Here is a 16,762-nt window from a genome sequence, read left to right as displayed (position 1 = left end):
AAATTACACTCTCAGAGCGTCGCTAGTATTTGGTTGCGCCCCGAGATCAAGGCCACTTTGAAACTGAAACGGAGGAATCGACAGAGAGGCTCCAGAATGACATCGCATCCATTTGGTTTTCGTTAAATCACTGACGAGCAGGAAAATGTAAACGGGGAGGGCGAGTGGGGAAGTGAGGCAGTTGCAGCCCTGGTGAAACTCTTTCTTTGTGATTCACTCAGCAACCAGAGACGTGAAGGTGACTCAGGCGTGAGAGCTCTTCACATCGAGAACAAAAAGCACTCAAGGGCAGTTAGCACCTCTTCCGGAGTGGGGGTGGGGTGAGGTAATTACCTTTTGACTTCCGTTACTATGTTCAGAAACTGCCTTTTAGATTGAGGTGAACAGAAACTGCATTTCTAATAAGCACCGTGGAATTTAGCAACATTTATTGAGTCGCTTCTGGTCGATTCCCACACAGGTTTCCAACTCAGTGGGTATCCATGTGGCTCATGTCCAGGTGTGAACATCTCTGCAGCAAATTGCACGGTTAAGGTAAAAGGCAAGGAAAGTGGCATCTCGAAATGGCTCCGAGGTCAGAGCATCCTCACAATGTGATCTGTCGTTCTCGGATTGGAATGCTACCTCCGGTTTTAGGGTGGAGAGCATTTTTTGGGACTCTTATTCTGAAAAAGAAAACAGACACAGTGACTGAAACTATGCTGCACGGTATGATGTGGAACACGGCCTGCTCAGCTTTGTGCATTTTCCCTGTAGTCCGGTGTCTTTCGTGTTCCGTGTAAACGTGAACGTTGTTCTGTTTCGATCAAAGGGTGAAATCATTTAGCAAAGCAAGAATCAAAATTGCAGTAATGTCAAGCAGCTCATGGTTATTTGACCAAATCATAACCGATCATATGTTCTCACGCACTCACAGATACATTTGTAGTTGAAAAGAGTCTGAGAAGATAGACTCAGCTTACCATTGATTTTTGTCTGGATTGATGGGCTATCATTATCTGCTGCGAAATTGATATTGTAGACGGGCACATCCCAGCAGCTGTGCGAGTCGGAGAGGGATCATGGAACCCTTTTCAGGTGACTTTGCATCTGTCGTGATGCAGGAGCAGAATTGAAAATGCAAGAAAATGGTTGGCCCGACCGGCTGGTAGTGTGGCCGAGTGGTTTAAGGCGCCGGATTTAGGCTCCAGTCTCGACAGGATCGTGGGTTCGAATCCCACCGCTGCCATTTCTGTTGATCAACTCCAACGATGCATCTTTTCAAATGCTGTTTCGATCCCCGCTGTATTGATGTTTAAAACAGAAGAAAAATGCGTTTGCTTCGCGGGGAATTAACTGTGGTGTGGGAAAGTGCGGAATTTTCCAAAGTGTCTGTGCTGTCATGATCGTGTTCGCCTCCCGCGCGGAAAATCGCAAGCAACTCTACTATTGCTTTATGTTCCAGGCAAGTCGAATTTTTACAGGAACCGAATGGAGACTGGTTCTTTCATCGCTGTTGTGAAACAAAGTCCTGCGGTGACTCGACTCGTCGTTATTTGGTTTTCTGGCTAATGAGAAAATCGTTCCAATGAATTTCCATGTCATATGTTATTGAATTTCTCCCATTTCCTTCATTTCCGTCCTGGGACAAAGGAAGGGAAAGATAATCGAATCGAGACGGTGATTGGTGAAATTCACTTTTTATGGCCAATTCTTATTATGTTCATTCTTTTTCTCTTTACAGCATTGTCTGGGAAATGGTGGTGCACTATTCACATCGAGAACAAAAAGCACTCAAGTGCAGTTAGCACCTCTTCCGGAGTCGGGGGGTGGGGGGGGGCGTGGTGAGATAATTACCTTTTGACTTCTGTTCCTACGTTCGGAAACTGCCTTTTAGATTGAGGTGAATAGAAACTGCATTTCTGTGATCTGTCCTTCTCGGATTGTAATGCTACCTCCACTTTTCAGGTTGAGAATATTATTTGGGACGTTAAATTTGCAACACAGATGTCGTAACCGTATGTATGCTGCACGGTCTGATGTGGAACACGGCCTGCTCAGCTTTGTGCATTTTCCCTGTTGTCCGGTATGTTTCATGTTCCGTGTAAACCAACCTTTATCTTGCAGCAATGGGCGAAATCATTTAGCAGGCAAGAATCGCAAGTCCAGTAATGTCATGCAGCTCATGGTTTCTTTGTTTTATCATAATCGAATTTCCATTCTCTCATACAGACATCACATTTGTGGCTCAAACGAGTCTCAGAAGGTAGGATCAGCTCGCCATTGGTTTTTGTGTGGATTGAAGGGTTATCATTATCTGCTGCAAAACGGATATTGTAGCTGGGCAGATCCCAGCAGCTGTGCGAGCAGGACAGGGATGGGGAACTCTTTCCCTGTGACTTTGCTTCTGTTGTTTTGCAGGCGCATCATTGAAAGTGTAAGAAAATGTGCGACTGCGGCGGCTGGTCTTGTGGCCGAGTGGTCGAAGGCACTGCATTGTGGCTCGAATCTCTGATGAGGCATGTGTTTGAATCCCACCATTTGTGTACTTTGCCGGTTTTACTGCAGCGTGTTGATGTTCAGTGTTTAAATTCCAACACGACTAGCTTACTTTGCTTATTGGAAATGTATCTCTGATGTGGGAGAGTGCAGCCTTTCCAACCTGCCAGTGTCCACGCTGTCGTGATCACATTCGCCTCCCACACGAAAAGCCCGGGTCTCATGCGGTTCCACTACTGCTTCATATTCCGGCCAAGTTGTGTTGTTCACTGTTTTTGCTGAAACCGAACGGAGATTGATATTACATCGCTGGTGTGAAACAAAATCCTGCAGTGACTTTACTTCTCGTTATTTGGTGTTTTGGCGAATGGGAAAATAATTCCGGTTAGTTGTGATGTCATATGGTCTTACATTTCTCTCATTTCCTTCACCTCTGTCCTGGAGACGTGGGCAGCAGGCACTGCCGCATTGTTGATCGGATGGGCTAACTAATCTAAACGAGACTGTGTTTGGGAATATTCACTTTTCATGGCTCATTCATATTCGGTTCTTTGTTTTCCCTCATTTCAGAGTTTTTCGGGAGGTGACAGTGCACTAAGATTCCAATATATGTTGGGAGCATAATATGGAATTGCTCTGCTGAAGGATCTGGGAGTCGTTTATGGCTGATTGCCCTCGGACTGTCCCCAGAACAGCATTAATGCTTCGAAATCTCTGAAAGTTCATTCTTAAAAAATTCTCAGCAATTAGCCCCGATCCCAGTAAACCCTTCCTATCCAGAAATTCATCCAATTGCCTTTGAAATCTTCTGAGTGTACTAGCCTCCTCCACTTCATCTGGTAGCTGATTCCATTTACGCACAGCCTTCTGTGTGGGAAAGGTGCCTCAAATCCTTTTTATATTTTACCTATTTCACCTTAAACCTATGCTCTCCAGTTTTCAACTCACCGTATATTGCCGAAAGCAAAAACTTCAGTATTCCGTTGACAAACCTTCCTTAAGGTTATGCCTGACGATGAAAGGAAAGTTGTCCCAGCATTTTCAGACTCGCCCTACATTTCAAACTGTGCGCCCCTGACAATTATACTTTGTGAGCAATTTCACGTGATTTTCTTAATGTTTCAATGATGACAGTTACGCTGGAGAACAACCAGCTCCTGGAAACATAAAGATGAAGCATTGAACGGCTGTTAATTTTAGCACTGGACGACTCTGAAGACCAGCTACTTGCGGGGATGCTTTCTGTCGTGTAGTGGGTGTTGGAGTCACCTCATACACATAAACGCCCCGCGTCAAAATCCGGCATGAATAGCCTTATTCCCGATGGCAGCCTTTCAGACTGACATGAGCAGAGCTTTCTAACTTGCTGTTCATATCAGCAAACGTGACTTTGAATTTTCTCGCTCATACATGCTCGAGTGGTGAAAAACAATGCAGTCCTGTTTCATTACTAGGTGAAACATTGTTACAGTTTTCTCCAACCTGGCTCTGAATATGCACAGATGTGTACAACACAGATGACCGTTCTATTTCAGAGTTGAGTTACCGTGCTCTGATCCTTCCACTAAAAGCAGTACCACATTTACTTTCCTTGGGCAGACGGCCCGGTTCAAAGCCAAGGAGCTAAGGTTCCCCGCAAAATTCCTCAGCTGAGGACCTGTGCATGTTTCATGGGGAATGGTCAGTGGAGGCAACATTACGGAAGTCCTCGGTTCTGCAGTGTTGCTAAACACTAAATTGAAGCGCGATTGGATTTTAGTATTCTGAGACATAATTTAAACTGATTGGTAAAATAGGAATTGTGTCCAAATCAGATTTGTTTCACAGCCAAATGTTACATCTTTCCAATTTTCCAGTGCACGCTGAGACTGCTAGCTGGTCATCACAGGTATTTGTCAGCTGTCAGTTCTGAACAGCATTTACTCTCATTTAAAGGTGGAGGGCACACCTTCAACGTCATAACAGTGTTCTCATCACAAAGTCCTGCAGCTTAGAAGCTGTCTTGGGGACAGGGGTTGAATTGCAGCCGTAACCGTATTAAATGTAAAATTTTCACACGGGAAGCGCCGTTCATGAGGGGGGAGTTTCTGTAAGCTGTGTCCCAGGGCTGTGCAGGGAGCTGCAGTGACCACCTTTTGTTGACAGCGGGGGGACTGGAGAGAGCAGTGTTTGTCCTTATCGTACTCTGTGTGGGGTCAGGGAATACAGAATCATCAATAGTTTGGTTTGCAATTCAATCTTGCCATGGATTTTCCGGTTTGAATGGATGTGGGGTGGTATTGCCATAGTCTGATCTGGAACAACCCAAGCTCCATACCTGGATGGTCTCAAACTACCAACCGTTATCTTGCAGCCCGCTGCTGCCTATTTGAGCCACACAGCCTGCCACCAACCAGGCATGCTGATTTCTCTAAAGCAGGAAGGTTAGCGGGGATCTGAATGGCGGTGAACAGCTGGAGCTCTCACTGTTTTCAGAGTCTGTCACCAATTTTCTGCTTTCATCACCGAGAGTGCCAGAGAGCTTGAGGGGGTCTGCAAACACCCAGAGGGAAAGGAACTATCACAAACTGGAAAATACCCAGGCCCATCGATGTGAATACTTGAGGTACGTCACTTGTGGTTCTGGTACTGGGATAACTCAAGCCCATGGTTTGACAGAAACTGGAGATTAAATACAGCGCTTCACGACGCTCAGCTCAACTATCTATCATTAAGAAACAATGTGTGGGTGATCTGTCCCTCTCAGGGACCTAGCCATCCTTCCCATTGTGTACGGGATCTGTCCCCTCTCAGGGACACTGCCATCCTTCCCAATGTGTGGTTGATCTGTCCCTCTCTCAGGGACCATGCCATCTTTCGCAATGTGTGGGTGATCAGGCCCCTGTTAGGGACCATGCCATCCTTCCCATGGTGTGGGTGATCTGCCCACTCTCAGGGACACTGCCATCCTTCGCAATCTGTGGGTGATCTGCCCCCTCTCAGGGACACTGCCATTCTTCCCAATGTGTTGGTGAACTGGCCCCTCTCATGGACCATGTCATCCTTCCCAATGTGTGGATGATCTGCACCCTCTCAGAGATCCATTATGTGGGTGATCTGCCCCCACGTAGAGACCCTGCTATCCTTCTCAATCTGTGGGTGATCTGCCCCCTCTCAGGGGCACTGCCATTCTTCCCAATGTGTGGGTGATCTGTCCTCTCTCAGAGACCCTGCTAATCTTCCAATTGTGTGGGGGATCTGCCCCTTCTCAGGAACACTACTATCCTCCACAATGTTTGGGTGATCTGTCCCCTCTCAGGACCCTGATTTCCTTCTCTATTGTGTGAGTGATCTGCCCCCTCTCAGGGACCCTGCCATTTTTCCCAATGTGTGAGCGACCTGCGCCCTGTCAGAGACACTGCCATCCTTCCCAATGTGTGGATGATTTGTCCCCTCTATCGGACACTGCCATCCATCCCAATGTGTGGGTGACCTGCCCTCTCTCAGGAACAATGCCATCCTTTCCAATGTGTGGGTGATATGCCCACTCTCAGGGACCCTGCCATTCTTACCAATGTGTGGGTGATCTGCCCTCACTCAGGGACCCTGTCACCCTTCCCAATGTGTCGGTGACCTGCCCCCTCTCAGGGACAATGCTATCCTTCCCAATGTTTGGGTGATATGCCCACTCTCAGGGTCCCTGCCATCCTTCCCAATGCGTGGGTGTTCTGCCCTCTCTCCGGGACCCTGCCATCCTTCCCAATGTGTGAGTGATCTGCCCTCTCCGAGACCCTGCCATCCTTCCCAATGTATGGGAGATCTGTGCCCTCTCATGGACACTGCCATCCTTCTCAATGTGTGGGTGATCTGTCCCCTCTAAGGGACACTGCTATCCTTCCCAATGTGTGGGTGATACGCCCCCTCTCGGGAACCCTGCGATCCTTCCTAATGTATGGGTGATCTGCCCCCTCTCAGGGAATCGCCATCCTTTCCAATGTGTGGGTTATTTGCCCCCTCTCATGGAACCCTGCAATCCTTCCCAATGTATGGGTGATCTGTCCCTCTGATGGACACTGCCATCCTTCCCAATGTGTGGGTGAGCTGTCCCCTCTCATGGACCCTGCCATCCTTCCCAATGTGTATCAGATCTGTCCCCTTTCAAGGATCCTGCCATCCTTCCCAATGTGTGGGTGATCTGCCCCTCTCAGGAACACTGTCATCCTTCCCAATGTGTGGGTAATCTGTCCCCTCTCAGGGACCCTGCCATCCTTCCATTGTATCGTTGATCTGCCCCCTCTCAGAGACCCAGACCTCCTTCCCAATGTGTGGGTGATCTGCCCCCCTCAGAGATCCTGTCATCTTTCCCATAGTGTGGGTGATCTGCCCACTGTCAGGGACACTGCAATCCTACCCAATGTTTGGGTGACCTGCCACCGCACAGGGACCCTGCCATCCTTACCAATATGTGGGTGATTTGCCCCCTCTCAGGGACCCTGCCATCCTTCCCAATGTGTGGGTTATATGCCCTCTCCCAGGGACCCTGCCATCCTCCCCAGTGTTTGAGTGATCTGTCCCTCTCAGGGTCACTGCTATCCGTCACAATGTATGGGTGATCTGGCCCCTCTCAGTGTCCCTGCCCTCATTCCCGATGTGTGGGTGATCTGTCCCTCTCAGGGATCCTGCCATCCTTCCCAATGTTTGGGTTATATGCCCTCTCCCAGGGACCCTGCCATCCTTTAATGTGTGGGTGATATGCCCCCTCTCAGGGACACTACCATCCTTCCCAATGTGTGGGTGATCTGCCCACTCTCAGGGACCCTGCCATCCTTCCAAATGTGTGGGTGATCTGCTCCGTCTCAGGGACACTGCCATCCAGCATAATGTGTGGGTGATTTGCCCCCTCACAGGGATACCACCATCCTTTCCATTGTTTGGTGATCTGCCCCTTGTCAGGGACCCTGCCATCCTTCCCAATGTGTGGGTGATCTGCCCCTCTCAGGGACCCTGCCATCGTTACCAATGTGTGGGTGATCGGGCCCCCTGGAGAAATTGAGGACTGCAGATGCTGGAGATCCCAGCTGAAAATGTGTTGCTGGAAAAGCGCAGCATTCCTGAAGAAGGGCTTCTGCCCGAAACGTCGATTCTCCTGTCCTGCTGCGCTTTTCCAGCAACACATTTTCAGCTCTGATCTGGCCCCCTCTCAGGGATCCTGCCATCATTCCCTACGTGTGGATGACCTGTCAATCTCAGGGAACCTGCTCTCCTTCCCAATGTGTTGGTGATCTGTTCCCTCTCAGGAACAATGCAATCCTTCCCAATGTGTGGGTGATCTGCCTCCTCTGAGGGACCCTGCCATCCTTCGCAATGTGTGCGTGATCTGCTCCCTCTCAGGGACACTACTGTTCTTTCCAATGTGTTGGTGATCTGACCCCTCTTAGGGACAATGCTATCCTTCCCATTGTGTGGGTGATCTGCCCACTCCCAGGAACACCGCCATCCTCCACAATGTTTGGATGATCTGTCCTCTCTCAGGAACCCTGACATCGTTCCCAATGTGTGGGTAATCTGCCCCCTCACAGGGACCCTGCCATCCTTCCCAAAGTGTGGGGGATCTCTCCCTCACAGGGACCCAGACATCCTTTCCAATGTGTGGGTGACCTGCCCCCTCTCGGGGACCCTGCCATCCTTCCCAATGTGTGTGTGATCTGATCCCTCTCAGGGACCCTGCCATCCTTCCCAATGTATGGGTGAACTGTACAATCTCAGGGACCCTGACATCCTTCCCAATGCGTGGGTGGTCTGCCCCCTCTCAGTGACATTGCCATCCTTCCCAATATATAGGTGATCTGCCCCCTCTCAGGGACCCTGCAATCATTCCCAATGTGTGGGTGATCTGCCCCCTCACAGGGACACTGCCATCCTTCCCATTGTGTGGGTGATCTGCCCCCTGTCAGGGACTCTGCCATCCTTCCAAATGTGTGGATGATCTGCCCCCCCTCAGTGATCCTGGAATCCTTCCCAATGTGATGATGTTCTTCTCCCTCTCAGGGATCCTGATAATCTTCCCAATGTGTGGTTGTTCTGTCCCTCTCAGTGATCCTGCCATCCCTCCAAATGTGTGAGTGATCTGCTTCTCTCAGGAACACTGCCATTCTTCCCAATGTGTTGGTGATCTGCCCCCTCTTAGGGACCATGCCATCCTTCCCATTTTATGGGTGATCTGCCCCCTCTCAGAGACCCTGCTATCCTTCCCATTGTGTGGGTGATCTGCACACTTTCAGGAACAGTAACATACTCCACAAAGTTTGGGTGATCTGTCCCCTCTCAGGGACCCTGCCATCCTTCCCAATGTTTGGGTGATCTGTCCCTCTCAAGGATCCCGCTATCCTACCCATTTTGTGAGGGATCTGTACCATCTCAGGGACCTACCATCGTTCCCAATATGTGAGTGATCTGTCCTTCTCAGGGACACTGTCACCCTTCCCAATGTGTGCGTGATCTGTCCCCTCTCAGGGACACTGCAATCCCTCCCATTGTGTGGGTGATCTGCCCCCTCTCAGGAACACTGCCATCCTTCCCAATGTGTGAGTGATCTGCCCCTCTCAGGAACACTGCCATTCTTCCAATATGTTGGTGATCTGCCCCCTCTTCGGGACCATGCCATCCTTCACATTTTATGGGTGATCTGCCCCTCTCAGAGACCCTGCTATCCTTCCCATTGTGTGGGTGATCTGCCCACTTTCAGGAACACTGACATCCTCCACAATGTTTGGGTGATCTGTCCCCTCTCAGGGACCCTGCCATCCTTCCCAATGTGTGGGTTATATGCGCCTTCTCAAGGAGCCTGCCATCCTTCCCTATGTGGGTAATCTAGCCCATCTCGGTGACCCTGCCATCGTCCCCAATGTGTGGGCGATCTGTCCCTCTCATGGTCACTGCCACCCCTCCCAATGTGGGGCTGATCTGCCCCCTCTCATTGACACTGCAATCCTTCCCAGTGTGTGGGTGATCTGATACGTCTCAGAGCCCCTGTTTTCCTTCCCCAATGTGTGGGTGACCTCCCCCTCTCAGGAACGCTGCCATCCATCCCAATGTGTGAGTGATCTGGCCTCTCTCAGTGTCCCTGCCAACCTTCCCAATATGTCGGTGATCTGTCCCATCTCAGGGACCCTGCAAATCCTCCCAATGTGAGTTTGATCTGTCCCCTCTCAGGGACCCTGCCATCCTTCCCAATGTGTGGGTTATATGCGCCCTCTCAAGGAGCCTGCCATCCTTCCCTATGTGGGTAATCTACCCCATCTCGGTGACCCTGCAATCCTCCCCAATGTGTGGGCGATCTGTCCCTCTCATGGTCACTGCCATCCTTCCCAATGTTCTGGGTGATGTGGCCCCTCTCAGTGTCCCTTCCATCCTTCGCAAAGTGTGTTTGATCTGTCCCTCTCAGGGACCCTGCCATCCTTCCCAATGTGTGGGTGATCTGGCCCCATCTCAGGGACCTACCATCCTTCCCAATGTGTGGGCGACCTGCCCCCTCTCAGAGACCCTGCTATCCTTCCCATTGTGTGGGTGATCTGCCCACTTTCAGGAACACTGACATCCTCCACAATGCTTGGGTGATCTGTCCCCTCTCAGGGACCCTGCCATCCTTCCCAATGTGTGAGTGATCTGCCCCTCTCAGGAACACTGCCATTCTTCCAATGTGTTGGTGATCTGCCCCCCCTTAGGGACCATGCCATTCTTCCCATTTTATGGGTGATCTGCCCCTCTCAGAGACCCTGCTATCCTTCCCATTGTGTGGGTGATCTGCCCACTTTCAGGAACACTGACATACACCACAATGGTTGGGTGATCTGTCCTCTCTCAGGGACCCTGCCATCCTTCCCAATGTGTGGGTTATATGCGCTCTCTCAAGGAGCCTGCCATCCTTCCCTATGTGGGTAATCTACCCCATCTCGGTGACCCTGCCATCCTCCCCAATGTGTGGGCGATCTGTCCCTCTCAGGGACCCTGCCATCCTTCCCAATGTGTGGGTGATCTGGCCCCATCTCAGGGACACTGCCATCCTTCCCAATGTGTGGGTGACCTGGCCCCTCTCAGTGACACTGCCATCCTTCCCAAAGTCTGGGTGATCTGCCCCCTTTCTGGGACCCTGCCATCCTTCCCAATGTGTGGGTGATCTGTCCCCTCTCAAATACCCTGCAATCCTTCCCAATGTGTGGGTGATCTGCCCCTCTCAGGAACACTGCCATTCTTCCCAATGTGTTGGTGATCTGCCCCCTCTTAGGGACCATGCCATCCTTCCCATTTTATGTGTTATCTGCCCCCTCTCAGAGACCCTGCTATCCTTCCCATTGCTTGGGTGTTCTGCCACTTTCAGGAACACTGACATCCTCCACAAAGTTTGCGTGATCTGTCCCCTCTCAGGGACCCTGCCATCCTTCCCAATGTTTGGGTGATCTGTCCCTCTCTAGGATCCCGCTATCCTACCCATTTTGTGAGGGATCTGTACCCTCTCAGGGACCTGCCATCGTTCCCAATATGTGAGTGATCTGTCCTTCTCAGGGACACTGTCATCCTTCCCAATGTGTGCGTGATCTGTCCCCTCTCAGGGACACTGCAATCCCTCCCATTGTGTGGGTGATCTCCCCCCTCTAAGGAACACTGCCATCCTTCCCAATGTGTGAGTGATCTGCCCCTCTCAGGAACACTGCCATTCTTCCAATGTGTTGGTGATCTGCCCCCTCTTAGGGACCATGCCATCCTTCCCATTTTATGGATGATCTGCCCCTCTCAGAGACCCTGCTATCCTTCCCATTGTGTGGGTGATCTGCCCACTTTCAGGAACACTGACATCCTCCACAATGTTTGGGTGATCTGTCCCCTCTCAGGGACCCTGCCATCCTTCCCAATGTGTGGGTTATATGCGCCCTCTCAAGGAGCCTGCCATCCTTCCCTATGTGGGTAATTTAGCCCATCTCGGTGACCCTGCCATCGTCCCCAATGTGTGGGCGATCTGTCCCTCTCATGGTCACTGCCATCCCTCCCAATGTGGGGGTGATCTGCCCCCTCTCATTGACACTGCAATCCTTCCCAGTGTGTGGGTGATCTGATACGTCTCAGAGCCCCTGTTTTCCTTCCCCAATGTGTGGGTGACCTCCCCCTCTCAGGGACGCTGCCATCCATCCCAATGTGTGAGTGATCTGGCCTCTCTCAGTGTCCCTGCCAACCTTCCCAATATGTGGGTGATCTGTCCCATCTCAGGGACCTTGCAAATCTTCCCAATGTGAGTTTGATCTGTCCCTCTCAGGGACACTGCCATCCTTCCTAATTTGTGGGTCATCTGCCCACTGTCAGGGAGCCTGCCATCCTTCGCAATCTGTGGGTGACCTGCCCCCTCTTAGGCATACTGCCATCCTCTCCAATGTGTTGGTGATCTGCCGCTCTCAGTGAGCTGCTATCCTTCCCATTGTGTGTGTGATCTGCCCACTCTCAGGGACACTGCCATCCTCCACAATGTGTGTGTGATCTGGCCCGTCTCAGGGACCCTGCCATCCTTCCCATTGTGTGAGTGATCTGACCCCTCTCTGAGATCCTGCTATCCTTCCCATTGTGTGGGTGATCTGACCCCTCTCAGAGATCCTGTTATCGTTCCCAATGTGTGGGTGATCAGGCCCTTTCAGAGATCCTGCTTTCCTTCCCAATGTGTGGGTGACCTTCCCCTCTCAGGTACCCTGCCATCCTTCCCAATGTGTGGGTGATCTGCCCCCTCTGAGGTAAACGGCCATCCTTTCCAATGTGTTGGTGATCGGCCCCCTATCAGGAATCCTCCCATCCTCCACAATGTTTGGGTGATCTGCTCCCTCTCAGGAATACTGCCATTCTTCCCAATGTGTGGGTGATCTGCCCACTCTCAGTGACCCTGTCATCTTCCAATTGTGTGGGTGATCTGTCCCCTCTCAGGGACCCTGCCATCCTTCCCAATGGTTGGTTTGTCTGTCCCTCCCAGGGACCCTGCCATCCTTCCCAGTGTGTGGGTGTACTGTCCTTCTCAGGGACCCTGCCATCCTTCCCAATGTGTGGGGTTCTGTCCCTTCTCAGGGACCCTGCCAACCTTCCCAATGTGAGGTTGATCTGTCCCCCCTCAGGGACACTGTCATCTTTCCAAATATGTGGGTGATCTGCCCCCTCTCAGGGACCCTGTAAACATTACCAATGTTTGGTGATCTTCCGCCTCTCAGAGACCCTGCCTATCATCCCAATGTGTGAGTGATCGGCACCTCTTAGGGACCCTGCCATCCTTGCCAATGTGTAGGTGATCTGCCCACTCTCGGGGACCCTGCCATCCATCCCAATGTGTGAGTGATCTGGCCTCTCTCAGTGTCCCTGCCAACCTTCCCAATATGTGGGTGATCTGTCCCATCTCAGGGACCTTGCAAATCTTCCCAATGTGAGTTTGATCTGTCCCTCTCAGGGACACTGCCATCCTTCCTAATTTGTGGGTCATCTGCCCACTGTCAGGGAGCCTGCCATCCTTCGCAATCTGTGGGTGACCTGCCCCCTCTTAGGCATACTGCCATCCTCTCCAATGTGTTGGTGATCTGCCGCTCTCAGTGAGCTGCTATCCTTCCCATTGTGTGTGTGATCTGCCCACTCTCAGGGACACTGCCATCCTCCACAATGTGTGTGTGATCTGGCCCGTCTCAGGGACCCTGCCATCCTTCCCATTGTGTGAGTGATCTGACCCCTCTCTGAGATCCTGCTATCCTTCCCATTGTGTGGGTGATCTGACCCCTCTCAGAGATCCTGTTATCGTTCCCAATGTGTGGGTGATCAGGCCCTTTCAGAGATCCTGCTTTCCTTCCCAATGTGTGGGTGACCTTCCCCTCTCAGGTACCCTGCCATCCTTCCCAATGTGTGGGTGATCTGCACCCTCTGAGGTACACGGCCATCCTTTCCAATGTGTTGGTGATCGGCCCCCTATCAGGAATCCTCCCATCCTCCACAATGTTTGGGTGATCTTCTCCCTCTCAGGAACACTGCCATTCTTCCCAATGTGTGAGTGATCGGCACCTCTTAGGGACCCTGCCATCCTTGCCAATGTGTAGGTGATCTGCCCACTCTCGGGGACCCTGCCATCCTCCCCAATGTGTGGGTGATATGTCCCTCTCAGGATCGCTGCCATCCTTCCCAATGTGTGGGTGATCTTCCCACTCTCAGGGACCCTGCCATCCTTCACAATGTATGGGTTATCTGGCCCCTCTCAGTGTCCCTGCCATCATTTCGAATGTGTGGGTGATCTGTCTCTCTCAGGGACCCTGCCATCCTTCCCAATGTGTGGGTGATCTGCCCCCTCTCATGCAACCTGCCATCCTTCCCAATGTTTGGGTGATCTGTACAATCTCAGAGACACTGCCATTCTTACCAATATGTGGGTGATCTGCCCCCTCTTGGAAATCTGCCATCCTCCCCAATGTGTGGGTGATCTGTCCCTCTCAGTGTCAGTGCCATCCTTCCCAATGTGTGGGTCATCTGGCCCCTCTCAGTGACCCTGCCATCCTTCCCAATGTGTGGGTGATTTGCCCCCTCTCAGGGTCCCTGCCATTCTTCTCAATGTAGGGGTGATCTGTCCCTCTGATGGACCATGCCATCCCTCCCAATGTGTGGGTGATCTGTCCCTTCTCAGGGATCCTGGCATCCTTCCCATTATATCGGTGATCTGCCCCCTCTCAGAGACACTGCCAATCTTCCTAATGTGTGGGTGATCTGCCCCTCAAAGCAGATGCTGCCATCCTTTACAATGTGTGGGTGATCTGCCCCTCTCAGCGATACTGCCATCCTTCCAAATGAGTGGGCGATCTGCCCCGGCTCAGGGACCCTGCCATCCTTCACAATGTTTGGGTTAACTTACCCTCTCAGGGACACTGCCATCCTTCTCAATGTGGGTGATCTGGCCCCTCTCAGTGTCCCTGGCATCCTTCCTAATGTGAGGTTGATCAATTTCCCCTCAGGGACGCTGCCATCCTTCCCAATATGTGGGTAAACTGCCCCCTCTCAGGGACACTGCCATCCTTCTCAATGTGGGTGATCTGGCCTCTCTCAGTGTCCCTGCTATCCTTCCCAATGTGAGCTTGATCTGTCCCTCTCAGTGTCAGTGCCATCCTTCCCAATGTGTGGGTCATCTGGCCCCTCTCAGTGACCCTGCCATCCTTCCCAATGTGTGGGTGATCTGCCCCCTCTCAGAGACACTGCCATCCTTCCCAAAGTGTGGGTTATCTGCCGCTCTCAGGGACCCTGCAAACCTTACCAATGTGTGGGCGACCTGCCCCCTCTCAGTGATCCTGCCATCATTCCCAATGTGATGATGATCTTCCCCCTCTCAGAGACCCTGCCTATCATCCCAATGTGTGGGTGATCGGCACCTCTTAGGGAGCCTGCCATCCTTCCTGATGTGTAGGTGATCTGCCGCCTCTCGGTGACCCTGCCATCCTTCCCAATGTGTGGGAGATCTGTCGCTCTCAGGAACGCAGCGATCCTTCTCTATGCGTGGTTGATCTGCCCTCTCTCAGTGTCTCTGCCATCCTTCCCAATGTGTGAGTGATCTGACCCTCTTAGGGACCCTGCCATTCTTCCCAATGTGAGGGTGATCTGCTCCCTCTCATGGACCCTGCTATCCTTCCCAATGTTTGGGTGATCTGGACAATCTCAGAGACTCTGCCATCCTTCCAATGTGTGGGTGATCTGGCCCCTCTTAGTGACCCTGCCATCCTTCCCAATGTGTGGGGATCTGTCCCTTCTCAGGGACCTTGGCATCCTTCCCATTTTGTCAGTGATCTGCCCCCTCTCAGGGACACTGCCATCCTTCCCAAAGTGTGGGTTTAGATTACATACAGTGTGGAAACAGGCCCTTCGGCCCAACAAGCCCACACCGCCCCGCCGAAGCGCAACCCACCCATACCCCTACATTTACCCCTTACCTAACACTACGGGCAATTTAGCATGGACAATTCACCTGGCCTGCATATCTTTTGGACTGTGGGAGGAAACCGGAGCACCGGGAGGAAACCCACGCAGACACGGGGAGAATGTGCAAACTCCACACAGTCAGTCGCCTGAGGCGGGAATTGAACCCGGGTCTCCGGTGCTGTGAGGCAGCAGTACTAACCACTGTGCCACCGTGCCGCCCAAATGTGTCAATGCCATCCATCCCAAAGTTTGGGTGATCTGTCCCTCTCAGGGACACTGCCAGTCTTCCAAATGTGTGGGCGACCTGTCCCCTCTCAGTGATCCTGCCAACCTTCCCAATGTGAAGATGATCTTTCTCCTCTCAGTGACCCTGCCAATCATCCCAATGTGTGGATGATCGGCACCTCTCAGTGACCCTGCCATCTTTTCCAATGTGATGATGATCCTCCCCCTCTCAGAGACCCTGCCTATCATCCCAATGAGTGGGTGATCGGAACGTCTTAGGGACCATTCCATCCATCCCAATGTGTAGGTGATCTATCCCCTCTCGGGAACCCTGCCATCCTCCCCAATGTGTGGGTGATATGTCCCTCTCAGGGTCGCTGCCATCATTCACAATGTGTGGGTGATCTGCCCCCTCTCAGTGACCCTGGCATCCTTCACAATTTATGGGTGATGTGGCCCTTCTCAGTGCCCCTGCCATCCTTCCCAATGTGTGTGTTATCTGGCCCCTCTCAGTGTCCCTGCCATCCTTCCCAATGTGTGGGTGATCTTTCCCTTTTAAGGACCCTGCCATCCTTCTCAATGTGTGGGTGATATGGTCCCTTTCATGGACCCTGCCATCATTCCCAATATTTGGGTGATCTGTGCAATCACAGAGACTCTGACATCCTTCCCAATGTGTGGGTGATCTGCCCACTCTTGGGGACCCTGCCATCCTCCCCAATGTGTGGGTGATCTGTCCCTCTCATGGTCATTGCCATCCTTTCCAATGTGTGGGGCATCTGGCCCCTCTCAGTGACCCTACCATCCTTCCCAATGTGTGGGTGATTTGCCCCCTGTCAAGGACCCGCCATTCTTCGCAATGTATGGGTGATCTGTCCCTCTGATGGAGCATGCCATTCTTCCCAATGTGTGGATGATGTGTCCCCTCTCAGGGACAATGTCATCCTCCCCAATGTGTGGGTGATCTGCCCCTCTCAGGGACACTGCCAATTTTCCCAATGTGTGGGTGATCTACCCCTCTCAGAGATACTGCCATCCTTCCCAATGTGTGGGCAATCTGCCACCGCTCAGGGACCCTGCCATCCTTCCCAATGTTTGGGTTATGTGACCCTCTCAG

At 51.9% G+C, this 16,762-nt stretch overlaps 1 non-coding gene across 1 annotated transcript; it reads left to right on the top strand.

Moving 5' to 3' along the window:
- Nucleotides 1-1,146: 1,146 nt before the first annotated feature.
- Nucleotides 1,147-1,228, top strand: trnal-uag (transfer RNA leucine (anticodon UAG)). The gene has a single exon. It is a non-coding gene; the product is annotated as a tRNA-Leu (tRNA).
- The last annotated feature ends 15,534 nt before the right edge of the window (nucleotides 1,229-16,762 follow it).

Source organism: Chiloscyllium plagiosum, unplaced genomic scaffold, assembly GCF_037043375.1.
Source record: "Chiloscyllium plagiosum isolate Xiang-an unplaced genomic scaffold, Cpla_swu_hap1 HiC_scaffold_40, whole genome shotgun sequence".
In the NCBI taxonomy this organism is placed as follows: domain Eukaryota; kingdom Metazoa; phylum Chordata; class Chondrichthyes; order Orectolobiformes; family Hemiscylliidae; genus Chiloscyllium; species Chiloscyllium plagiosum.
The sequence above is the reverse complement of the archived record's forward strand: the minus strand, read 5'-3'. Positions and strand labels throughout refer to the sequence as shown.